At 42.3% G+C, this 24,325-nt stretch overlaps 1 pseudogene; it reads right to left on the reverse strand.

Annotated features, from left to right (window-relative positions):
• Positions 1-778: 778 nt before the first annotated feature.
• Positions 779-896, reverse strand: LOC126093157 (5S ribosomal RNA; annotated as a pseudogene).
• Positions 897-24,325: the final 23,429 nt, after the last annotated feature.

Genomic DNA, 24,325 nt, shown 5'->3' on the forward strand with positions numbered 1-24,325 from the left:
AGAGGTCACTGGAGGGCGGGGTGGAAGTCTGTCGTGTTTTGTGATGAAAGCTGGTTCTGCATCGGTGCCCGTGACGGCTGTACGTTAGAAAAATGTCACTTGAAGGCCTGGAACCAGCCTGCCTTCATGCTGGACACACTAGACCCACACCGGCAGTTACGTTTTGGGGTACGATTTCGTACGATAACAGGAGCATTCTCGTGGTCGTGTCTTCAAATTTGTACTTCAGTTTGGTGATTCGATCTGTTGTGTGGGGATTCATGAACACCGCATCAGGAGGGTGTTCTCCAACAGGATAACGCTCACCCAAACACCGCTGCTGTAAGCCTTCGTCTGCTCGATCATCAAATCAGTCTCCAATGGAGCACATACGGTGTATCATCGGACGAAATCTTCAGCGTTATCGACAATCAGCATTAACCGCGCATGTATTAACCGACCAAGAGCAACAGGTATGGAACTCCATCCCACAAACTGACATATGGCGCCTGTACAACACAATGCATGCACTTTTACATGCTTGCATTCAACATCCAGGTGGTTACATTATTCATGTACCAAAAAGCTAAACTCCTCCCGCACAAGCCATGAAGGCCCAAAGGAACCGACTGGCCGCCGTGTCATCCTCAACCCACAGGCATCACTGAATGCAGATATGGAGGGGCATGTGGTCAGGACACCGCTCTCCCGGCTGTATGTCAGTTTCCCAGACCGGAGCCGCTACTTCTCAATCAAGTAGCTCCTCAGTTTGCCTCACAAGGGCTGAGTGCACCCCCCTTGCCAACAGCGCTCAGCAGACAGGATGGTCACCCATCCAAGTGCTAGCCCAGCCCGACAGCGCTTAACTTCGGTGATCTGGCGGGAACCGGTGTTACCACTGCGGCAAGGCCGTTGGCTTATACATGTACCAGCATTTCACATTTGCAATGGCTTACCTCGAGCTTTCATTACCCTGTGATCTTGCAATGTCAATCACTTAAATATGTTACACAGACAAATAAATTCCCGAACTTTCATTATTCTACATTAATTATTTCCTGATGTTGCGATATTTTTCTTCGTCAGTGTTACGGCGTAAAGTCAACGCCGTCATGCCAGTCAGACAGAGAAGAGGTCAGCCAATCGCACGCTGACCGACCTCCCTCCACGACGAGAAGGTGACAGCAGAGACCGATAGGTGAAGAGGACACAAACGCCGCGCCCAACTGGTGGCAGCCCACTTCGATAGCAGCTTCAACGTTAGCCACTTCGTTAGCCGACACATCGTAGCCTCTATCATTAGCAATCTCTACGTAGCACAGGCTTCGTCTGTTCTGAAGAACCGGCCAGTGTGGCCGAGCGGTTCTAGACGCTTCAGTCTGGAATCGCGCGACTGCTACGGTCGCAGGTTCAAATCCTGCCTCAGGCCTGGATGTGTGTGATGTCCTTGGGTTAGTTAGGTTTAAGTAGTTCCAAGTTCTAGGGGACTTATGACCTCAGATGTTAAGTCCCATAGTGCTCAGAGCCATTTGAACTTTTTTTTTGTGCTGAAGAAGAAAGATTATTTTGTACGTCGCCCTTTGCTTGAGACACATCTATCGAAGGTAAGAATTTGTACTTGTTATAATAAAACCAAATAATACCAGTTGTTTGATTGTTCGACTAGCGAATCGAGTATGCAGGGCTTCTAAAAAATGGTTCAAATGGCTCTGAGCACTATGGGACTTAACATCTGAGGTCATCAGTCTTAGAACTTAGAACTACTTAAACATAACTAACCTAAGGACATCACACACGTACATGCCCGAGGCAGGATTCGAACCTGCGACCGTAACGGTCGCGCATTTCCAGACTGTAGCGCCTAGAACCGCTCGGCCACTCAGGCCGGCCAGTGTTCCTAGACACAACAGTCAGTGTCTATACGCTCCGCATGATTCAGATCTTTCATAACTGCGGAATGACGGCTCGATCGTAACTTAGCACTATCGATAACATGACGCGGCTCGAAGAAGGACATGGTTGCTCCTACGGTATCGCAAAAGAGAGAAGTGATCTTCCTAATGTTTATAAGACATTTTTCATGACCGCTTTACAGTTACACTATCCACACGTTGCTCCCTCTCTGCCAATTTGCTTCTATATATGTTTCCTTGTGTTATACGTAGCTTACTACACAGTAAAGGTCATTATTCACAATGTTGATAACGGCTGTGATGTGGGATCTGAGTGGGGTACTGTCGGGTAGGGGGTGCCCCAAGGATCAGTGTTGGGGCCGCTCCTGTTCCTTATTTATATAAGTGTTATGCCCTCTACTATTACGGGTAACTCTAAAATATTTCTGTTTGCTGATGACACTAGCTTGGTAGTAAAGGATGTTGTGTGCATCATTGACTCGGTTTCAAATAGTGCAGTACATGATCTCAGTTAATGGCTTGTAGAAATTAAATTAACGTTAAATCACAGTAAGACTCAGTTTTTACAGTTTCTAACACACAATTCAACAAAACCTGTCGTGGAAAGCTCACGTTCAGGATCTTGTTCAAAAACTTAATACTGCCATTTTTACTATTCGAACGGTATCAAAAGTGAGTGATACTTCGACACGTAAATTAGTCTACTTTGCTCATTTTCATTCACTTATGTCGTATGGCATTATAATATTTTGGGGTAACTCTTCCCATTCTAGAAGGATATTTTTGGCTGAGAAACGGGCGGTTCGGGCAATAAGTCTTCTCGACCTCTGTTCACGAGTCTGGGTATTTTGACATTAGCCTCTCAATATATATATTCCTTATCGTCGTTTCTTGTTACTAATATTGGTTTATTCCCAAGAATAAGCAGCTTTCACTCGGTTAATAATCGGCAGAGCAAACCTCCATTTGGATCGGACTTCCTTAACTCTTGTGTAAAAAGGTGTGCAGTATACTGCTGCATCCATTTTCAATAAGCTGCCTCTCGAATTCAAAAATCTTGGCAGTAATCCACCCGCTTTCAAATCGAAACTGAAGAGTTTCCTCATGGGTCACTCCTTCTATTCTGTCGAGGAGTTCCTTGAAAAATTGAGCTGATTCTTACTGTATTGCTGATAGCGTTTACTTAAACTTATAGACTGACTTTTTTTAGGTTCATGAACATTTATTTTTATCTCTTTATTACTGTCATGCTGTAAGTTCATGTACTGACACGTTCCATGACCTTGGAGATATGATCCTCAATTTGGTCCTACGGAGCTTGACGTGTAAATAAATAAATAAACAATGCACAGAGTAGTTCGTTCCGCCAGTAGCAACCAGACAGAGATGTATCTGTGGAACTGCACAACTTGCCTCGGCTTGGGAGGCGGCACTCGGCAGCCGCAGTAGAGTAGTTGGCCCAGTTGGCCGCCTCCACATCAAGTGCAGCCGCCCCCCTGCAATCGCCGTTCGGCCTCGTTAACTGACAAGTATAAAAACGTGCATAAAGCCCGCCCCTCGAGGACATTTCCGGACGTCCATAAAAGCAGAGACGCAGGAATTATGGCAGCCGGAAGGCGACACGGAGATTTTAACAGCGAATTGAATTACGGTTCGACGTTCCCGGATGTAGTAAAGAGGAGGGAAAGGACGTCGCGCGCTTATACATTCGCAGCCACTCGGCCTGGAATCCAGGGTCGAATATTCACGGGCCTCCGCCGACGACCGGTATGGTTACATTCGCAACGAAATGTCCATGTCAGAATGATAGTGAGGCAGCTGTTTCAGAGAAAACGCCCATTCCTCTTCCTACATGAAAATAAGTAGTACCAAAAGTGTCGCACTTCAGACGACATCTCAATATTACTTGGTTTTAAAGTCTACAATAATCACTTTGTGATAAAACTGGATCATAAATTGTTTCAACTGGATACAGAAACCGTCATAGTGAGACTAGAGCCGGGACCGGTGTGAGAACATTTTCTCATACAAGCCATTTATCTTTTGATGATCCCCTTCAGCCTTGGTTACCTTTCTTTTGGCTCTAGGTAGGATCTTTGAAAATAAATCTAAAAGTAGCGATGGTGGAAATGGGTGGCTGTTTTCTTTCAAAATAAGAGCTACATAGAAATTCCTGTGTAACAGTGTTAGTTATTAACAGAAGAAACCGTTTATTTTTTATTTAAGGTAATTACTGAGATCTTTAAAAGATCCTATTCTACTGTTCTAGCTTCATGAAAATGTGCTTTTGAACTCAGTACAAAGAATGAAAATACACAACTGGCCATTAAAATTGCTACACCACGAAGATGACGAGCTACACACGCGAAAGTTAACCGACAGGAAGAAGATGCTCTGATACGCAAATGATTAGCTTTTCAGAGCATTCACACGAGGTTGGCGCCGATGGTGACACCTTCAACGTGCTGACATGAAGAACGTTTCCAACCGATTTCTCATACACAAACAGCAATTGACTGGCGTTGCCTGGTGAAACGTTGTTGTGATGCCTCGTGTAAAGAGGAGAATGCATACCATCACGTTTCCGACTTTGATAAAGTTCGGAAAGTAGCCTGTCGTGATTGCTGTTTATTGTATCGCGACGTTGCTACTCGCGTTGGTCGACATCCAATGACTGTTAGCAGAATATGGAATCGGTGGGTTCAGGAGAGTAATACGGAACGCTATGCTGGATCCCAACGGCCTTGTATCACTAGCAGTCGAGACGAAAGGCATCTTATCTGCATGGGTGTAACGGATCGTGCAGCCACGTCTCGATCCCTGAGTCAACATTTGCAAGACAACAACCACCTGCACGAACAGCTCTACGACGTTTGCAGCAGCATGGACCATCAGCTCGGATACCATGGCTGCGGTTACCCTTGACGCTGCATCAAAGACAGGAGCGCCTGCGATGGTGTACTCTACGACGAACCTGGGTGCACGAATGGCAAAATGGCATTTTTTCGGATGAATCCAGGTTCTGTTTACAGCATCATTATGGTCGCATCCGTGTTTGGCGACACCGCGGTGAACGCACATTGGAAGCGAGTATTCGTCATCGCCATACTGTCTTATCACTCGACGTGATGGTATAGGGTGCTATTGGTTACACGTCTCGGTCACCTGTTGTTCGCATTGACGGCACTTTGAACAGTGGACGTTACATTTCAGATGTGTTACGACCCGTGGCTCTACCCTTCATTCGTTCCCTGTGAAACCCTCCATTTCAGCAGGATAAGGCACGACCGCATATTGCAGGTCCTGTACGGGCCTTTCTGGATACAGAATATGTTCGACTGCTGCCCTGGCCAGCACATTCTCCAGATCTCTCACCAATGGAAAACGTTCAATGGTGGCGGAGCAACTGGCTCGTCACAATACGCCAGTCACTACTCTTGACGAACTGTGGTATCGTGTTGAAGCTGCATGGGCAGCTGTACCTGTACACGCCATCCAAGCTCTGTTTGACTCAATGCCCAGGCGTATCAAGACCGTTATTACGGTCAGAGGTGGTTGTTCTGGGTACTGATTTCTCAGGATCTATGCACCCAAATTCCGTGTAAAAGAAATCATATTTCAGTTCTAGTATAATATATTTGTCTAATGAATACCCGTTTATCATCTGCATTTCTTCTTGGTGTAGCAATTTTAATGGGCAGTAGTGTATTTGCCCTGAAATGTTCTGTTAAGACAGTTATGTACCAATTCCAAAGAAAGCAAGTGCTGACAGGTATGAAAGTTACCGTACTGTCAGTTTAATAAGTCACTGTTGCCAAATACTAACATGAATCCTTTAGAGAAGAATGGAAAAACTGGTAGAAGGTGACCTCGGAAAAAATCAGACTGGATTCTGGAGAAATGTAGAAACACGCGAGGCAATACTGACCCTATGACTTCGCATAGAAGATAGGTTGAGTCAAACCTACGTTTATAGCATTTGTAAACTTAAAGCTATCGATAATGTTAACTGGAATACTCTGTTTCCAATTCTGAAAGTGGTAGGGATGAAATACAGGGAGCGAAAGGCTGTTTACAGCTTGTACTGAAACCAGCTATAGGAGTCGAGTTATAGGAGCAGTTACAGGAGCCGAGGGGCTCGAAAGGGAAACAGTGGAGAAAGGAGTGAGCCTATCCCCTATGTTATTTAGTCACTATATTGAGCAGGCAGTAAAGGAAACAAACAAAAATTTGGAGTAAGAATTAAAGTCAAAGGAGAAGATATGAAAATTCTGAGGTTTGCCGATGATTTTGTAATTCTGTCAGGAATAGCAAAGGACTTGGAAGAGCAGTTGAACGTAATGGACACTGTGTTGGAAGGAGGATATAAGGTGAACATCAGAAGCAAAACGAGGATAATGGAATATAGTAGAATTAAATCAGGTGATGCTGAGGGAATTATATTAGGAAATGAGACACATAAAGTAGCAGATGAGTTTTGCAATTTGGAAATGAAAATAAATGATGATGGCTGAAGTAGAGCGGATATAAAATGTAGACTGGCAATGGTCAGAAAAGCGTTTATGAAGAAGATAAATTTGTTAACCACGAGTACAGATTTAAGGGTCAGGAAGTTCTTCCTGAAGATATTTATCTGTGGTGTGGCCGTGTATGGAAGTGAAACGTGGACGATAAACAGTTTAGACAAGAGGAAAAATTGTCTCCGAGCACTATGGGACTTAACATCTGAGGTCATCAGTCCCTTAGAACTTATAACTACTTAAACCTACTAACCTAAGGACATCGCACACATCTATGCCCGAGACAGGAACCCTGGACTCCATTCGGGAGGACGACGGTTCAATCTCGTCTCCGGCCATCCTGATTTAGGTTTTCCGTGATTTCCCTAAATCGCTTCAGGCAAATGTCGGGATGGTTCCTTTGAAAGGGCACGGCCGATTTCCTTCCCCATCCTTCCCTCACCCGAGCTTGCGCTCCGTCTCTCATGACCTCGTTGTCGACGGGACGTTAAACACTAATATCCTCCTCCTCCTCCGAGACAGGATTCGAACCTGAGAGCGTAGCGATCGCACGGTTCCAGACTGAAGCGCCTAGTACCGCTCGGGCACTGCGGCCGGCAGACAAGAGGAGAATAGAAGCTTTTGAAATGTGATGCTAGAGAAGAATTGTGAAGATTATGTGGTTAGATCACGTAACTAATGAGGAGGTACTGAACAGAATTGGGGAGAAGAGAAATTTGTGGCACAACATGGCTAGAAGAAGAGATCGGTTGGTACGACACATTCTGAGGCATCAAGGTATCACCAATTTAGTGCTGGAGGAGAGCGTAGCAGGTAAAAATCGTAGAGGGAGAACAAGAGATGAATACATTGAGCAGATACAGAATAATGTGTGTTGCAGTAGGCGATGAATAGGCTTGCACAGTATAGAATATCACGGAGAGCTGCATCAGACCAGTCTTTGGACTGAAGGCCAAACAACGACAACAACAACAAGTCCCTACAGTTGTTCAATAAGTGTACTTAGAATTTTCATCTTTGGTGTAAACTTCATATAGGATTTTTTTTTAATTAGAAGCTGAATCTGTTGAGCTCCATCTATCATTTTCAGTGGTTAAGGTTGACATTCTACACAATCGTTCTTGAGAAAGTATTAATCTGCGGTGTGTTTATCAATTTTTAAAAAATTCCTTTCACCAGTTGGTACAGTGGTAGGTAAATTCAAGGAGAATCGTAAATAAGGGGACATTCTATATCCTATGCTTCAATGTTAAGCTTTCAAACTTTGTGACCCCTTATCCTGGAAAGCTGTTAAGACACCAGCTTCCAGTTCTCCATAATTAATGTACTTTCTTAGGTGTAATGAACTGCAATCATTGCGAAAATTGGATAATGGAGTGTCTCATAGCATTTTTCTCCATACTTAATTTTTCTGGTAGAATTTGGTAGATAAATGAATGTAAAAAGTACACAACTTAGGACATATTTATTATTCTAGGTGCATACATGTTGACTCTTACTCTTGGCATGCTGTAAAAATGTCATATGTCTCTTTCCAGATAAAGGATCATTTGCAGAAAAAACAGTAAGTCTGGCATGTAGCAATAAGGTTCAAACATTTTTAATACAAATTTTTATACGGGTTTACAGTTCTGAGTCTTTCATGCGCTGTAACTGGCCAGGCCTCTATTTTGTGCCCTCTTCAGTGACAGAGTCATCCAATGCTTGCGTTCTTCTGTTCTTCCTTCCTTCTTTTGTCATCTGCTGAGCAGCAAACTCTGGTTGGTTTTCACAAAGCACATCCCATTCTTGCAGTCCTCTAGCTGTTTTCTGCCCTAATTTCACCACTTACTTCTTCAGTGTAGCATCAGCCACTGCTAAGTTTAAAGTCATAAGGCCAACAAAAACTTTTGTTTACACGGCACCAAACAAATTTGTTGAAGGAAACGTTCACTCTCTTGATATTTCCAAGTAACATTTTTTTAGTAGCACTGGATATACCAAATCTTTGAATATAGACAGTCTTCGATTTCTATTGTTGAATTGATAGCATTTTGCAGGGACTATTGGTTTCAAGTTAAGTATTACACAGCTTTATTTAACTCCACGTGGAGAATTAAATTCTGTACAGATCATAACACTCACTCCTCAGAAACTATCGTTCTTAGAGAACTGCACTTAGAAGGGATGGTGATAGGCGTCAGCATATTGTTGATACTGGAGGGTATTGTTTTCCGTCCTACCACATTATTGCTTTATAATGACGCAATATACATATTTACCAGCATATAGTATTAAGACATGTAACTATGCAACAGTCTTCCGTAAGATACACAATACAGTCGTTATTCATACGTGCATGTCTGAAGGAACAGACAATGTTCAATGCTGACTGTCCACAGCAGTACCAAATAATTAGCAATTAATTCGGTAAGTGCGAATTAGTTGACCTCAGCTGTATTAGGTACAGATCTACTATCTGATGCTGAGATATGAAAATTTATGGTGGGTCGAGACTCTGACCCAAATTTCCAGCTTATTGCGAAAGTAATACGGTTCATATCGAGGAATTTGCTGTCAGCGAATTGTTCGAACTAAAGTCATTATTTTTGATATGTTTGTTCCCTTGTGCACAGTATTTGATTTTTATGTAAGTCTTTCTGATATCGACAATAATTGTACTCTCTCCGTAAACTTGCTATGCCAGGGAGAGAGGAGAGTGGAATGTCGTTAGTCGACACTTGGACAGTAAGCCCAGTGAACGAGTGTGAGCGGAGGCAGACGTGCTTGTTATTCTACATACACGATACTCCGGAAGCCACCATACGTTCGTAGCGGAGGGTACGCTGTACCACTAGTTCTCATTACTAGATTTTGATCGCTGGGGTTACGCACCCGAATAGATAAACTGGTGGTAGCTACAGTCACAGGGGTGAAAGCTGTATGAAACAAAAGAATGAAACACGCCGAGAATTTCATCACCATAAGCACCAGAGGTGCTAGAAGCGTCGATCAAGGCATCTAAGTGGCTGAATGGAGCCGACATAACTGTACCATGAGACCTGCCCACTGACGGCTGATTCAGTTGTGTCGTTCTGTACTGCAGTCTGCAGTTCTGTTACTTTTTAAAGACTTTCATTTCATACCTGCATACTGCGTATTACATTTGGCTAAATCTTCGTTATAATAGAATTTCATACTTAAAATTTCATAAGCTTCAGCTTAGAACTGAAGAGAATTCCAGGTGAAAAAAATGTCCACAATTAATACTAAGGTAATATATTTGACTTACAGTATTCTGATTATGTGTAAATGAAAATGCGTATTATCTTCTTTCATGAATTAAGCAGTGTGGTTTCCGATTTGGTATTTAAATAAGTTTTATTTCTCATTCATAGTTCTTCTAGTGACTGGAAACAAGAATTTTATGCTTTTTCAAAAATATTCCACACAATAATTTGACACTGAACAGTAATTTCCCCGTATGTTCGCCTCAATATTAAGTAGGTTCAATGGAGAAAATGAACGATAGGTATTTCTACAGTTTTCCCACACAGTCTTTTAATGAGTAAAGTGAAATTTTGGTTACGGGAGTTTCAAAAGCAGCCTTAAGTCACAGAAAATGTGAAATTTAGAAGGTAACAGGAGTACTTTAAAAAGGCAAGAGTTCCTTCTCACGAAATTGAATAAAAAGGGAAACCGAGACAGGGGCGTAACAAAAGCTTACAGGGATCATGAAATTAAAAGTGGTAGTTTCATGTTGAATAATGGTGGTTGTTGCTACCAATAACACATCAGTTACTACACAAAATTCAAAATTAAAAAGGGCCAGTAATAAAACATCCATTCTGGGAATAATCACCGTTGTTATTCTGGGTTTAGTTATGAAGTACATTACAGTAAATTAATTTATGTTTATCCCTCGAAAATGACTGTCCCCCTGGGTGAATGATTCCAGGATCTGGTAATACATGGGACCCTAACCTACAGAACGATATATGTGGTTTCAAAAAGACTCCTTGTAAGGAAAAGAGTACCAGAAATTCCTGCAATCAATAATGGTGATTTTGTACATATAGGAAAATTACCACTTTAAAGTAATTCAGAGGAATAGATAGTTTCAAAGCTCCGTCCAACTCAATAATTTGAACTGAAGTTTACCTCGTTAAGCCGGTAATTTATGGTGATTTCCCAGGATTGTCTTTGCAAAATTTCTAAACTATTCTCACAATGCAGAGATTTGCTTCTGTATAAATTATTCGTCTCATCGGCCGAGCGAGAGGGTGGAGCAACTCTTTATTATTTTTTCTCCCTTGCTCTCACGTTTCATTGCCATCATTAATTATTTTCCTTGTTCCATTCCGCAAAGTAGTATCGACTGCCCTATCCCGACGACTGGTAAGCGTATCTGGCGCTACCCACGATGGACGAGGAAACACTTTATCAGTCAACAATACTGAAGTGCAGCACAACATAGCACGGCAGAATAATCAATTCGCAATGCCTACATATGCAATGATACGCATTAGATCGCTGAGGTTAACAAAGGACGGACACAAAAAAGGAGCGGTCTGAAGTCGACCGACTTCTGCCGATTCTGAACTAGGCAGTTCTTGTTCTTCTCTTTGTGAAGAAACTATATGTTTAATACACTACAGGTTAATGTGATTCTTCATGCACTGAAAGTGTGCGTATAACCACACTGTTTCGTGAGGCGAAAATTAAGTATTTTGTAAATGGACGACTACAACGGTTGCTTCGAGTCAGAATGTATATAACGGAAGCTGAAACAGTGGTAATACAGTGCCAAAACCTTTTATACTCGCATCACGAGGAATGCAATGGATATGATACGATACCCACTCCCCCACACACACACACACCCTCAGCAGCGAAAATCCTTGCAGTTCACTGTTCAGCATTCACAGCTAAGTGATTTTCGGAATATCAGCAAAACCTGTGAACAGTTCCATCTAATTTTTTTCAAAATATTTGTGTGTTGAAGTACGTACCGAACAACTGTTTTGTAGTGAGTTGACAGTAATTGAGCTCAACATTCGTATTTTCATTGTTGGTCCCTGTTTTACAGCGCCTTCAAATACCCATTCTAGTCTTTTATATTATTTTATTTCAAGAGATACTGTTTCAAATTTCTTTTTCGTTTCGTATCTAAAGTGTATGTACCTGACACTCGAAAAATTTTTGAAACAGGATTAAAGAAAACAGAGAAAACTGAAGGTGTTGGTTTTAATCCTTCACTCTCTAAACATTCGCCCTATCCTCAGTATAGGACAACGCATAGAAAGTTTACACAACCACTTCAAACTATTAGAAAAGTCAAAAATATTCAAATGTGTGTGAAATGTTATGGGACTTAACAGCTAAGGTCATCAGTCCCTAAGCTTACACACTACTTAACACACCTATGCCCGAGGGAGGACTCGAACCTCCGCCGGGACCAGCCGCACAGTCCATGAGAAAAGTTCTTTTTAGGGATTTTGTTCAACTTGCGTATCACATTGCCTTGAATTACGGCTATCTTATCAAAATGTGACCTCTCATGTGAATTTCTGAATATTTCCGTTATGTGGTACATTCCTATTGATAACACCAATGTTCGACACCAATGATGACTTTTTGTAGATGGAAGTGTCTGCGTTTTTTGCGTTTCAGTAAAGTCGTGGAAACGTGGACGTGTCGTTATTTTTGGTCGGGGTAACGGTGTGCTAGACAAACATTGCACACAAGTTTCTCTTCTTCAAAACAATCTGGAAAATGTCTGGAGCATTTGATTTAGAGATGTTGGTCAGCTGGATTTTTGACACAACGATAGACACAGCACGCCCGCCCGTCCACTATTTAAAGCTTAGAACTGACTGACCGCACGCACATCTGTTGGCTATATTTGTTACTTCAGACTGCCTCTATAGCTATTGCGCTGACGTAACTTATACAACAGAACTAAAAATCAGTCTCGGCACTTTTTGGACATCTACATCCACATACACTCTCTGCAAGCCACCGTGCAGTGCTTGGCGGAGGGAACCACTTACCACTATTAGTCGTTCCCTTTCCTGTTCCACTCGGAACCAGAACGAGCAAAAACCGACTGCGTAAAAGCTTACGCACAAGCTCCAGTTTCTCGCAGTATACTCGTGTTCATTAAGCGAAATGTTTGTCGGCGGCAGCAGAACCGTTTTGCGCTAAGCCTCAAATGCTGGTTTCCCAAATTACGAACATAGTTAAAAATGATATTTTCTCTAACTGCACCAGCGATGAAAGTACGAAAGTTTGTGTCAACAATTTCGTGACACTACATACTCTTATGACCGACGAAAAATAGATACAAGCAAATGCTGCTGTAAACCCGTTCGGTTACATTACTATCAATATATTTCTAGTAATGATTAATCATCTTTACTGATTTTTCCGAGGTACCTGCAGAACGTAAGGGAAAGAGGAATTAATGTGAATTAAACAGCATTTTTGCTCCAAAATTTTGTAGTACTGTTGATCCGCCTTTTATTTACGAGCCCCATTTCTAAGGAAGGCAACAAGAAGAAAGATATTGCCTGCAACGGAGTGTAATGAAACGTACAAGGTCCAATTGGAATGTAAAATTTTTAACACTCTGAGAGACTATTACGCGGATGCTGCGAAACAAGGCATGTTCGAGGCCGTAATATTTTAACTTGCGTTACAATGTCCAGTTAATTTACCGTGAACAAGCGCCAGAACGTGTTTCGGACACCATCACACACCTGTTTTGAGGCTTGTTACAGCAATGTACATTCTGCATATATTCGAATGGAAGTTCGCACGTGGATGAATAAGGGAATCCCCCCTCCCATCACCTCCTTTCATAGCGCACTATAAAATTTATTTCCAAATGTCCGAGGTGAAAACTTTTCCAAGGTGGTTATGAGAATTCCCACAATTGACTAATTAGCCGAAGTGTGAAACTAACGTCATTAACAGGTTATAAAACGAAAAATAATCAAACTAAAATACCTTCTAAGAAATTTATTCAGAATGAATGTATGAATATATGAAAACAGCAATGGTGAAAATTTTTGAGGTACTGAAAATCCAATCTCACCAAGGGTATGTAGCCAAAGGTCAGAATAGTTATGCGTGGCTAAGCATAACGAAGTGGCCGAGAGGTCTTTGTTTCTTTGGCACCAAGTAATCACTGAACGTTGTTGCTAACGCCATTTGTTTTATACACCGATATCATATCGCTCTGTCACCAGACAGTTGCGAATCGTGAGTGTGGGAATGAATTTGACTGTTATGTTTCCACTATGGTTGTGTATTGTGTTTATCTACTTGGCGTGTTTAATTCAAACAAAAGATGTCTTAGGATAGTAACGAAATTGCTCTGGAGAATGAGTAATCATGCTTTTGCGACCCTGCAACATGAACTGCACTTTAACGGCTTGCGCGCGAAATGTATCCAAGTATCCATCGTGTACGGCGCGTGACGACAAAACAGAAAGGTCGCTCCCTTCCATATTCACTCATTGATATCCATCTAGATATACTGCCGCTTCATTTTAGTAATATCTACGACCTAAGGAAGGCCATTACAACACGGCCGAATATGATATTTTAAGTATTTTTTAATATGACGCGGTTGTACACTAAATCAGTTAGATTGACGCCGGCCGAAAAGCTTCCGTATTTTTATCATGTTACTCACATTCTTATATGGATCCAGGTATAAGTGGCTTTCTTCTTTGAGAAGTTTTCTGAAAATTGTACGAGAGGCGTCTGTACGTGAATAATAAATACAATGATATTAAAATTATAATTTTTTGGAGTAATGTGACTATATTTGATCTCATGCAAACTTGAGTATCGGTAATAATCTCTTCAGATGTCCTAGAACAACTAATCAAATGGTTCAAATGGCTCTGAGCACTATGGAACTCAACATCTTAGGTCATAAGTCCCCTAGAACTTAGACCTACTTAAACCTAACTAACCTAAGGACATCACTCACACCCATGCCCGAGGCACGATTCGAACCTGCGACCGTAGCAGTACCGCGGTTCCGGACTGCAGCGCCAGAACCGCTAGATCACCGCGGCCGGCAACAACTAATCATTGCGTGTGCTAAGTCTCTTAATATCCCAAACCGCAGCGTACAGTATCCATGTGAATTCTGCTTCAATTTATGGGATTTTTTCTTAATTAACGAATATTTATATCTCTTTATACGATTTCTGGTTATGTGGACGAGGACGTAGTATCGTGTCGCAGAGTTGTCTTAGGAGTTACTCTTTTTTTTTCATTCGACTTCTTACTTAGGATAAGCAATATTTCGATACGAATTATGGCTGCTTTTGTGATTGCTCTTATTCTACAGGGAAGCGACTGCATTGACGACTCAGGACTTGGGATATTTTAACAGATCGACGGGTCATTATACACTGACGGAAAAAAATTGCAACACCAAACAGTAATTAATGTAGAGTAATGAAATTACGGGATGATATTTGTCTAGGTAATGTATTAAAGAAATTGTAATAATAGTATCTGTTTCAATAGCTTAAATAAACTTACATTCGACAATCTAATCATGCGGGCTCATAAAAGCCATACAATTTGTGTAAACATTTCTTAGATCGTCAATGAGCAGCGATCACCTGATATTTCAAAGAATATCTTACGCGCCACACCGCAGAATATGAATTGTTCATCAATTGCATTGATAGCGATATTTTGTGTTTCTTATCTTTTGACAGCTGAAGAATTGTAATCCCCTTTTGTTACCACAGTCCTGATATATATTTTTTAAGAAACGGCGGACGCGAAGGTGGCGCGGTCCGCAATCACTAATTAGTTATTATAAAATATTACTGTTGTTCAGTACTATGTAAGAATTTATGTGTGCATCTAAGATGAAACATCGAAGAAGTTAAAGGACTTTACATAAAGAAACAGCCAGCAAGGTAGAAAATTGAAATTGTATGGAGCCTATTGTTAGTAATGCTGACTAAGGTAATTAAATTAGTTATTGTGCTCTCAAATTCTAGTGCCTGCTTATTACTTAAAGTATTTCCATGCTATCTATCTCCTATTAATGGGAACAGAAATAACGGTATTTTTATAGTTTTCATACAGCTACCATGAACCGACTTCATGTCGGCAAACGTCGTAGTTAAGGCAGAAAGCGCATTGCCATTTCCCTTGTTTGTGATTTAAATCCAAATTCTTTTAACGTGTGGTGTAGTATAGCAAAGAAAATTTCCAGCTCTGTCCGGTCCCTTAGGTTTCTCTGTTCGTAGTTGCTATGTCTCATATCCGGTCGTGATGGAACATGATCACGACACAAATAAATTAAGTGGCAATGCCAACTCTGTTCTCAATCCTGAGAACGCTACGCCTTCTGCGAACGATTTCAGGTGACATATAAACTATCACATACAGTATTTGAGTTTTTGAAAAGTCTTTGCTCTTCCCGCCAAGAAGTGGTGAAAAACTCACAACAGATTTCTGAATCTTAACAAGAGAATAATAATTTAATTAAAATATAAATATAAAAAAACACAAAATTAAAACTGCAAGGTCACAGGTTAATGTAAGCGCGAGATAAACCATTATAAATGAGACATGCTGATACACTAATAACCGATGTAACTGCCAGAATACTGAATATAAGCATTCAAAATGCATGCACTGTAGAGGTGTCGTATGTCACTTTGTGGGATAGCGTTTCGTGCCTGTTGCTCTTGGTCGGTCAATAAAGGGACAGTTAACGCTGTTTGTGGATGATGTTTGAGTTGTGGTCCGATGATGTCTTATACGTGCCCGATTGGAGATAGATGTAGTGATCGAACAGGCCAAGGTAACGTGTCGACTATCTGTAGAGCACGTCGGGTTATAACAGCAGTATGTGGGCGAGCGTTACCCTGTCGGAAAACATCCACAGGACAACATAACGGGTCGAGTCACCAGGCCGACTTACAAATTTGCAGTCAAGGTCCGCGGGATGACCACGAGAGTGCTTCTGCTATCATACAAAATCGCACCTCAGACCAAACTCCAGGTGTCTGTCCATTGTATCTAGCACGTAGACAGATTGGTTGCCGGCCCTCAGATGGCCTCCTAATCAATACATGGCCGTCACTGGCACCGAGTTACGAAAACGTAACCTCCACCCTGCCCTCCAATAAGTTCTGGCTTGACACCACTGAAGTCGCAGACGTTGATGGTTTGGGGTCAGCGGAACGCACGCTACAGACCGACTGGCTCAGAGCTGTATTTGAAATAACCGTATTTGAAGTAACTGTGATAGCAACTGCTGCTCAAATTGCTGCTGCATATGCAGTATGATACGTCGGAGACACACGCCGAACACTGTAATCTTCACTCTTGGTAGCGCCGTGCGACCTTCCGGAACCCTATCTTCTTTCGACTGTACTTTCTGGTGACCACCGCTACCAGCAATCATGTACAGTGGCTACATTTCTGCCAAGTCTTTCTGTAGTATCGCGGAAGGAACACCCAGCTCCTAGTAGCTCTGTTACACGATCTCGTTCAAAGTGAGTGACTTAAAGGCATTCTTGAAAAACATCAGCGCTCTTGAACAACGCTCACAGGGGAACCTACCCATCGCACCCCCCTCAGATTTAGTTATAAGTTGGAACAGTGGATAGGCCTTGAAAAACTGAACACAGATCAATCGAGGAAACAGTAAGAAGTTGTGTGGAACTATGGAAAGAATAAATAAAATATACAAACTGAGTAGTGCGTGTGTAAGATAGGCAACATCAAGGAAATTCTGAACTGAGGAGCGCCGTGGTCCCGTGGTTAGTGTGAGCAGCTCCAGAAAGAAAGGTCCCTGGTTCAATCCTCCGTTGAGTGAAAAGTTTGAATTTTTATTTTCAGACAATTGTCAAAGTTCATGCACTCAAACATGATCAACTTCGCTCTCCAAAATTCCAGGACATGTTCAGATTTGCTTGGATACATGCAGGATTTGACGGTCTACACACAGAAAAATTTGAAAACGTTAAAAACGTATGTTTTGACAGAGTGCAGGGAAAACTGTGCGACTGTGAAACTGTTGCACTCATTTGGTGCAGTTTATGTGACTTAAGTTTTCATCACTTTTTTGGGAGTGATTATCACATCCACAAGAAAACCTAAATCGGGCAAGGTAGAAGAATCTTTTTACCCATTCGCCAAGTGTGCAAGTGAGATGGGTCGACAACATATTCCTGTCATGTGACGCACATGCCGTCACCAGTGTCGTATAGAATATATCAGACGTGTTTTCCTGTGGAGGAATCGGTTGACCTATGACCTTGCGAGCAAATGTTTTCGGTGCCCATTGGAGAGGCACGTCCTTTCGTCTACTAATCGCACGGTTTTGCGGTGCGGTCGCAAAACACATACACTTAACTTATTACAGTGAACAGAGACGTCAATGAACGAACGGACGGATCATAACTTTGCGAAAATAAAGAAAGTAAACTTTTCACTCGAGGGAAGACTTGAACTAAGGAACTCTCATTCCGGAGCTGCTCACGCTAACCACGGGACCACGGTGCTCTTGAGCTCACATTATCCGTAATGTTGCCAATCTTGTGCATAGACTACTCAATTCGTATAGTTTGCTTATTTTTTTCATAGTTCCACACAATTTCTTCCTGTTTTCTCGATTGATTTGTGTACAGTTTTTCAAGGCCTATCCACTGTGCCAACTTACAACAAAATCTGAGGGGGGTGCGATGGGGAGGTTCCCATGTCAGAACCGTTGTAGCGAGTATTTAAAGCTATCTACATCCACATCTACATGGATACTCTGCAAATCACATTTAAGTGCCCGGCAGAGGGTTCATCGAACCACCTTCGCTATTCTCTATTATTCCCTTCTCGCATAGCGCGAGGAAAGAATGGACACCTTTATCTTTACGAGCTCTGATTTCCCTTATTTTATCATGGTGATCGTTCCTCCATATGTGGGTCGGTGACAACAAAATATTTTTGCATTCGGAGGAGAAAGTTGATGATTGGAATTTCGTGAGAAGATTCCGTCGCAACGAAAAACGCGTTTCTTTTAAAGATTCCCAGCCCAAATCCTGTATCTTTTCTGTGACACTCTCTCCCATATTCCGCGATAATACAAAACGTGCTGTCTTTCTTTGAACTTTTTCGATGCACTCCGTCAGTCCTATCTGGTAAGGATCCCACACCGCGCAGCTGTATTCTAGAAGAGGACGGACAAGCGTAGTGTAGGCAGTCTCCTTAGTAGGTCTGTTACATTTTCTAAGTGTCCTGCCAATAAAACGCAGTCTTTAGTTAGCCTTCCCCACAACATTTTCTGTGTTTTCCTTCCAATTTGAGTTGTTCTTAATTGTAATTCCTAGGTATTTAGTTGAATTTACGGCTATTAGATTAGACTGATTTATCGTGCGCTAGTAGCGCCACTCGTATGCGACTGGCGAAAAATTTTACTAGACAGATTTCAGCTGTAGAAACACCACAACCAACTTTCGTTTATGTCGTACAAATCCTTCCTGGCGTTCCGATTTTTTTGCGTCAGTGTAAATAAAAAAGGTAAAGGAGAAATGCGCTAGTGTTTCAAGTTCATTACTGTAATACTCGGTAGAAATAATCTATATTTGTTAAAGTTTCTCTTGTTGTGTCAACAATACTGCCGATTGTCGGTCATCCTGCAACATTGAAAGAGAGATTTTCCTAATATTGCTTTACATTAATATTCTGTTTCCTATTACAGTTTTATGCAATTACGACGACACAATCGGCTGATCGTATACAGACATTTTGATGGAGATGGCGCATATATAGACATTTTTAAGAAAATGTGCCTAGAAAGTATACCAAAAATTCGTAGACCATGTGCTACTTGCCTGCTGAGAGCCAATTTCCATCAGTGTTTGGTAATATTGCTCACTTACATGTAGGTTATTTCAGGACCTCACTCACAAATTTTGAGTAGTGATAGGTCACTAAAGAGGACCATTTTTTACCAAGGAACACATAATCTTTATTGCTGCCTTAAGTTTACCAAAATGAATAACTACGATTGCACAGAAGTGACCGTTTATTGTTATTAGGCTTGTTCTGACGGTCATTTACATGAATGGTTCATACAATCCATCATGTGACTAAGCACATGCTTCACCCCTTCATATCAGTGTCCGCCCAACTGTAGAGAGCACGACAGGATTCTGTAAGATTTGGAGGAATATGTCATCTCATCTCTAGCGGCAAATGGAGTGAAGTAAACCACACCCTTGACATGTCCCCATAGAAAGTAGTCAAGCAGTGTCAAGTAATTCGAACGCGCTGTCCACACCATGGATCCTCCTCGTCCTCTCATGTCCCCAAAAGGGATAGTTAGCTGTGCTCGCGCATCAACACTGAAGTGTGCTGGATTTCTATCATACTGGAACCAGGGACTTCTGCGCATAGCAAGCGGTAGATTGTCCAGTGATTACGGAACTGTGATTTATAGGAACTGTTCGTAAGTTGCTCCAGTTAAGCGAGTTGTTGGTTAACGACCATTCCGGGCTACATGTGTATGCAGAAACTTGGCTGGTGCTATCTAACAGCAACTGAGTTCTCTTAGGCTCAGATGGGGTAGTTCCTGTTGTTAAAAAACCCGTCACGTGCAAAGAAGGCCTCATCCGTAAATAAAATTGGTGTGTGTGTGTGTGTGTGTGTGTGTGTGTGTGTGTGTGTGTGTGTGTGTGTGTAAGGCAACATAATTTACACTTTGGTGCCCGTACCACCTTACAGACTACATACGATATGGGTAATGAGCTGGCACTAAAACCTGCATCCTTTGGAAAGATAGTAAACTTGTAGATTATATCCTGACAAGCTCTCCAACCAGGTATGCGACCTGTTCCCTTAGCACATGCTATACCGCATGTACTGCGTGAAGGTTCATTGTTAAATCACTTCATCCTCAAAATCTGGTGTTCTCACGTAACACATACCATACCACTATCAACATGCTGTGAACTCAAACTCCCTGTTTCTCGTAAGCGTTCGTGAAATATAGCGAAGGTAGTGTGGTGAGGATGGCTTCTGTTAGTGAACTGTTTGTCGTAGATTGGAAGAGTTATTGATCCATTTCCCCTCAATTAACCATAACACATAATCGTGTCAGTTATCTCCATGTTTCATTGAGCACTAACAGCAAGAAAATGTGAAGTCAGGACAAGTAAGACGCGAGGCATTGAAAATACAGTATCACAACAACACAGGCTGACTATAGCTCTCGTAATATGCTTGCCACTGAAAACAGTATCACAACAACACAAACTGAGAGAATAACAGCTACACTAGGAGCTGCACATCAGGTCACTAGTTGACGGTGCGCATCATGACCGTGCGCGTAACTCATAAATGACAGACCAATAAGTATATGCTCCTTAACAAAAAAATGAACGTCTTTTGTGATCTATCATCCCTCAAAGTCTGTCAAAAATGCTGAAAGACCTTGTACTTACAGGGGTGAGAGGGCAGGGGGTACGGCAGTGTTGTACCAAGGAACACATTCGGGTCTTTCACCTCTAGCCAACGCTGTAATATTAGTTTAAGATATTTTCTTATTCCATTTTCAACTGGTGGCATTTACTTTATGCGTGTTGCAGTCTTATTCCGAAATTACAAAAATTACTCGGTAAAAATAAGGTTTTTCCAAATTTTAAAAACTGTTCCATGGCACAAATGGACAGTTACTTAGGAATAAATATTTTGTTCATTGAGGAAGTCTTCTTTGGTTACCGGCCGAGTCAAGAAGTCGTTCTGCTGCAATGTTTCGACAGGTTTCTCTCTCGCCACCGTCAGGAGAAGTGTTGGGTTCATCTCTAGTTCGTATCAGGCTTCTCTGCTTCGCCTGGATCGGCCAGGCCAATTGCGCGCTTCGGACAGGGGGGTGTCGCAAATAGTGTTGGGGGGGGGGGGGGATCGCGGATAGTGGAGGGCGGGTGGAGGTGAGACTGCGGGCGTTTCGGGAGACTCATGGAGTCGCATCTTGAGGCTGCCTGTCCATTCCATCTGCTGCCTTCACCGCTTTCGCATTACAGCGGTCTTGACATATTCTTATTGGTACTACATCCCGTGCGGGGCTCTGTTGTTAAACCGGTATCTCGATTAACAAAAGCATCTCCATTGCCTCTTTGATGATCGAGTCCCAAAACACGTTCCTCCGGCACAACACTCTTGTCTGTTCAAAATCAAACGTATGGCCTTCATGAGGCTGTGCTCTGCCGCATCAGATTTGTCCGTTGGCTGAGGTGAAAGCTTCTCACGTGTTCTGAGCGGCGGTGCGAATTTCACGCTGCGCCTTTCCGATATGTTGCTTACCACATGCACAACTGACGCTGTAGACCCTTATCAGGACACACAGAAAGGTACGCATCCGTTTTTTCTTCTACCTCCATGGTGAATTTTATATTGTAGTGTATACTGTTAAAGTGGTCAAGAAATTGCTGTAGGTTTTTCTTGATATGTGGCCACACTGTGAATGTGTCGTCCACTTGTTGGTAGATCGCCTTTGGTTCCAGACATGTGTTTTCGACAGCCTTTTCCTTGAAGTGTACCACATAAAAGTTTGCGAAGCTTGCAGGAGAGAGGAGATCCCACAGACACTCCGTGTAACTGCTAGTAGAGCTTTCCACTACATCGGAAGTAGGTGGTAGTGAGCGAATGGCGTAACCGTTCCGTAGTGTGAAACGTCCCCTTAGAACATTTATACACGACTGTGCTTAAACTGACACACAATATTTTTTTAGCGCAACGCAATCTGACTTTCAGAAATCCCTACAAAGGAATGGCCCTGACTAACATTAACCTATACGTTTCACAAATCACTTACCTCACCAAAAATCTTCGTTACTCGAACTACTGCAATACAGCGAGCCTACTGCAATACAGCGAGCGCCACTACTGCCAGCTAAATAAAAGACTCAAACTACGAAAGTCACTAACTACTGATAGGGATAGTTAGCAAAGGAAAGATTTTAATAGAGAACAAACACTGTATTTACCTTAATAATCATAATATATATATAGCAGTTCAATTTCAAAACTCGGCCACCTCTCTCCCCACATCCACCACTGCTGGCGGCTCACCTCCAACTGCGCAACGCTACGCGCTGTTCACATCCAGCTGCCGCTGCCCAACACTACAATGGCAGACAACAATGCAAACTAGCCACAGACTGCACACAGCACAGCCAGTGATTTTCATACAGAGCGCTACACAACGTTGCCAATAAGAAAACATAAACAGCCTACTTACATAAAGAAAACGTAAACAGCCTACTTACAAGTGTCTTCGTCAAAGTGGCTGCCTAGTAAAGTCGAGGAGTCCCCTAGTGGTACCCGCTCCGAAGCACATTGTTCAACTTAATTAACAACATACACGACAATATAAAGTTCACCATGTAGGTAGATGGAAACGGATGTCTGCCTTTCTTCGATAAACTGATGAGTAAGAGAACTGATGGCACACTGGAACACTGTGTCTGCTGGGAAAAGACACACACGGACCTGTACCTAAACGTCAGTAGCTGCCACGTGACAAATGCTGCCAGAGAGTGTACCCACAGCGCTGGAGCATCTGGGAGAAACCATACCCAAGAATGGTTGGAGAAATGCATTCTCGTGGTCGTGCAGTAGCGTTCTCGCTTCCCACGCCCGGGTTCCCGGGTTCGATTCCCGGCGGGGTCAGGGATTTTCTCTGCCTCGTGATGGCTGGGTGTTGTGTGCTGTCCTTAGGTTAGTTAGGTTTAAGTAGTTCTAAGTTATAGGGGACTGATGACCATAGATGTTAAGTCCCATAGTGCTCAGAGCCATTTGAACCATTTTGAGAAATGCATCATTACAACCATTTTCCTCTCATCGGCTAAAATCAAACATGTGCTTGGCTCAATGAAAGACGAACTGTGACTACAAACACATAGAGTCTGCAGTATCAGTTGAGAATGGGGCAGGCAATTAATCGGCCACACGCAGTGGTGTATTTTCCAGCTCCGCTCAGAACATATGAACAGCGTCCGCCTCAGCCAAACGGACAAATCGACAGTGGCAAAGCACAGCCTTAGTGAAGGTCATGTATTGGATTCTGAACAGAAAAAAAGTGTTATGCCAGATGAACGGGTTCTGGGACTTGATCATCAAAGAGGCAGTGAATGTACAGCTCCATGATGATCTTGTCAACAAGGATAGTGGTTTACAACAGAGCTCCCCATCGGATAAAGCGAAACAAGAAAAGTTAAGAGCGGTCTGATGTGAAATCGGCGAAGGCAGTATATGGAATGGACAGATAGAACCAAGACACGAAGCCACGTCCCTCCAAAACGCCAGGATTCCCCCCACCACTTTGAGAGATTCCACCGTTCACGAAACCTTTCCCGGAGGCGCGCGATTGTCCCATCCGTTACAGACAAGGCAGATGACCTTGCGCTCCAACGGCTGCGAAGATACGAACCGGAGAAGAACCCGACACTTCGCCTTAGGGTGACGAGTAGGAATTGCGTTGAAACGTTACAGCAGAACTATACCTTGATGCGACTGATAATCCAAGAATATTTCATCCAAATTTATGGAAAAAGAGTGCATTCCGACACTGTTCATATTTAAAAGTGTTTCAATAGAGAAAATTTCAGTACTGTGTCAAAGTGTACATTAATATTCTACAAATACAAATAATCAGTAAGTGTAATCAAATTAATAAAATGTTTTATCAGAAACAAGTCGCAGATTAAAAATATTTTGAAACAGGACCTGTTGGCAACTAAAATTAATTTCCATTTTCAAGACAGGGAAAATTGTTAAGACATTAAACAAACTCAGTTCGTTTGCAAATATCATGTGTTCTTTGGTAGAAGACTATAACGTTTTACGCATTAATCAAGCAGAATACCACGTTCCTTTATATGC

The sequence above is a fragment of the Schistocerca cancellata genome, chromosome 7 (assembly GCF_023864275.1).
Source record: "Schistocerca cancellata isolate TAMUIC-IGC-003103 chromosome 7, iqSchCanc2.1, whole genome shotgun sequence".
Lineage (NCBI taxonomy): Eukaryota > Metazoa > Arthropoda > Insecta > Orthoptera > Acrididae > Schistocerca > Schistocerca cancellata.